The sequence below is a fragment of the Neofelis nebulosa genome, chromosome 9 (genome assembly GCF_028018385.1).
Source record: "Neofelis nebulosa isolate mNeoNeb1 chromosome 9, mNeoNeb1.pri, whole genome shotgun sequence".
NCBI lineage: Eukaryota > Metazoa > Chordata > Mammalia > Carnivora > Felidae > Neofelis > Neofelis nebulosa.
The window spans coordinates 105,764,235-105,767,701 of NC_080790.1; the positions used below are offsets into that span (position 1 = coordinate 105,764,235).

Sequence of the window (3,467 nt, forward strand, 5' to 3'; positions counted from 1 at the left end):
ACCAAGCCCTCAGTTGATGCTGCTGGTCCATGGGCCACTCTTTGGTTGGTACTGATGGTACTGATGGCTACTGATGGGCCATCAAAGAACTCTGGCTTTGTGCTGTTAGAGTTTAGAGTTAAACTTGAAATAAACTTAGTCACTCAAATGTTCCTTCACACAGTTCCCATTCAAACATGTTGAGCCATTTAAATGAATATAAACACTTCATATGTGGGGAAAGAGGATTAATAGGACTTGACACTGGCACTTTCAGCATACATTGCAAATGGCTGAAGGTGCACAGAACACCACTGTATATGAAACTAGCACTGAGGAAGTGTGGTATTTGCTGGGGTGACAGCAGAAAGTGAGATGCTCTGAAAGTCTGCTATTGCAGACTCATTTTCCTTATACCTGAATAAAACCATGGTGGGCATTTCTTCCCCCAACATATTCAAGAAATAAAACATCCTCTAATTATTGGAGGAAACAACATGTCTTGTTCTCAGGAGCCATGTCGAAGGGGCTTCTACTGGCAAAAATCAGGGGCAGTGTGAGCATCAAAATTATGTTAGTAAAGGATTATAAACTCATTAAATGAAAAAGGAATGCACAGGTCCATATGGATTTAAATCCATAAGAAGAAGATATCGCTCTGTCCCAAAATAGAAAGCTAACTAGGAAATGTAGAAAGAATGATGAAATAAGTAACTCGTCTTATGACAACCATCCTTGTAGTAACTATTTCAGGCAAGAATCCTCATGAGTACTAAAACTAGTGGGTGACAATTATGGGAGTAATCAGAAATTTATATAGTTTCATAGGTTCTATTCACAAGGTACTTATTAAGTACAAAGGAAAAAATAATTACAGTAGAGATACTGGATAGATACCACTTTAACCAAGAGATTAACATTCACAAAGTTTACATCACATGTCAACATCACATACCTCCTGATATGATGTACTGAGAAGGGTACAATATCACATCTGTGGTATTCCTGCCTAGCACGTGTCACTTGAATCTATCCTGAGGAAATAGAAGACCTCAAAATTGAAGGGCATTTTCAAAATAACTGGCATGTATTCTAATATATCAATGTCATAAAGAAAAAATGAAGATTGAGGAACTTTTTTAAACAAAAGAGATGACAGAGTTGGGACAACAAAACACAACTTGTGATCTGGGATTTTCTTTTGGTATAAAGGATATTATTGGGACAAATAGCAAAATCTGAATAAGGTCTGTAGACATGACTAGTTAATTCAAATATTAAATTCCTAATTTTGACAGGTATAATATGATTACATAAAAGAATGTTTTTGTTTTTTGGAGATACATACTGAAGTATTTAAGGGTAAGGGATATTATGTCTTCAACAGACATTCAAATGCTCCAGGAAAAAATAATTACATACACACACACATGCGCGTGCACACACACACACATATATATGGAGAGAGAAGGAGAAAGAAGCCATGTGGTTAACATGTGGGTAATCTGGGCAAAGAATATATAGGGATTCTTTGTAAAATTCTTGTAACTTTTCTGTAAATTAGACATTAACTCAAAACTTTAAAATTATTAAAAATAGACACACGAAAAACCTCATGAACAAACAAAATTTAGTTCTAAGAGCAAATGTCCAGGCTCCCTAACACAAATCTTGTAAGGAATTCCAGCTCAAGCCTGCCTCAGGGGAAAGTGGGCCTGGTTAGCTACTTGCTCACTCATCCAGCTTCCTATCTTCACAGATAGAAGGTGAGGGAGGGGATAAAGCAAAGGCCTTCATTGTATATGGCTGACCGAGTTGTAATCTGGAGTTGGTAGCCTTTGGTAAGGCAGATCCTAAAGTGGACTCTTTTTGTCAGTGGGGCTTTTGTGGATGTTTTTGGAGCTTCTGCCCAGCACTCACTGCATTTCCTGGTGTGGGTGATGCCTCCCCCAGCTTTTTACTCAGTAGTACACCTCTAGTGATGGCCAGTTTTATGTCCCAATTTGGCTAGGCTAGATTATAGTACCCAGTTACTCAGTCAAACATTAATTGTAGGTGTTGCTGTAAAGGTATAGGTGTAGGTGTGGGTGCAGTTAACATCTACAATTAGTTGGCTTTATATAAAGGAGATTATCCTCCATCATCTAGGTGGGCCCAATCCTTTCAGCTGAAAGAACAGAACTGAGGTTTCCCTGAAGAAGAAATTCCACTTGTGAACTGTATGGATAGCTCTTACCCAAGAGTTTCCAGCCTGGACTTCCTGATGACCTGCCTGCCAGCCCCCATAGTCATGTAAGTCAGCTCCTTGCAATACATCCCTTTCTCTATCTATCTATCTATCTATCTATCTATCTATCCATCCATCCATCCATCCATCCATTATTATCATCTATCACCTATCTATACTACTGGTTCTATCTCTCTGGTAGAATCCTTTTCCAAGTATCATCTTCTGGCTCAAATCCCACTTGTAAGTATTCTTGGTAGATCTCTTAAATTCCCCACTTCTCCCTTGCCCACCCTGCCCATGCCTTGAGAAAAAAAAATCACATGCGATACCTAGTCCTTCTTTATCATATGTATGTTTTTTTGGCATCTGGAAATTTTGCTCCAAGTTTCAACTATTGTATGAATACTAGTTGAACTGTTTCTCAATTGCACAGGACCCTGGGGGCACATACTCCTTGCTGGGGAAATGTTTATTTTGTAGTAAACAGAAGATAAGGGAATGCACTTTTAAAGTTTTTGCTAGGGGGACTCAGAATCATAACTAATACTATAGTTGTTATCTTAGTTTGGGTCCTTCCAGAAGCAACCTTGAGACAAGGGTTTAGGTGTACATATTTCAGAGGTGACCTTGACAAAGATCTGAAGGTATGGGAGAAATGTGGGAGGACAGGGAAGGGAAGGCTGCCAATGAAGGGTGTGTTATCAAATTACCACTGCTGGCAATATGATCTTAACCTCTTGGGGGAACTTGAGCAGTCAATAGGAATGCTCACTTCCAAACATTCCAACCAGAGTGGTGAGGGAGCAGGGGTGTTAATACACTGCATCTGTTCACTTGCTGGTTGAGAGCTGCTTCTTGGAGGCTCTTGTTCTCGTGTATTTGGGCCCTACTCTACTCTGAATATTAGGCCTGCTTCAATCAAGGAGAAAGGGATGGAGTGCTGACAGTGTCTGCTATAAGTGCCAAAGCTTATTTGACCCAGGTATCTAATATATACCACGTACGATGGTGTGTAGGAAACAAACTCCTTCCTTAACAGGTTAGAACTACTTCTCTTCCATACTATTAAATTATTTTCATCAATTTCCACTGGAATTATATATTTAGCAAACATAATGGGTGTACATTTTGTAAATTTTTTGACAATAATGTTATATTTATAACCAAAATGCCATTTATTCTACTACATCCTTAAAGAAGATTAAGGGGTTTATCCAGAAAGACATGTAATTCATTGCAAAATAAAATACACCTTCTC

The 3,467-nt window shown here is 38.7% G+C and overlaps 1 long non-coding RNA gene across 1 annotated transcript in view; it reads left to right on the top strand.

Moving 5' to 3' along the window:
• The window catches only part of LOC131485420 (uncharacterized), a 165,714-nt gene that overhangs the window by 145,239 nt on the left and 17,008 nt on the right, over positions 1 to 3,467 (top strand). The window lies entirely within an intron of this gene.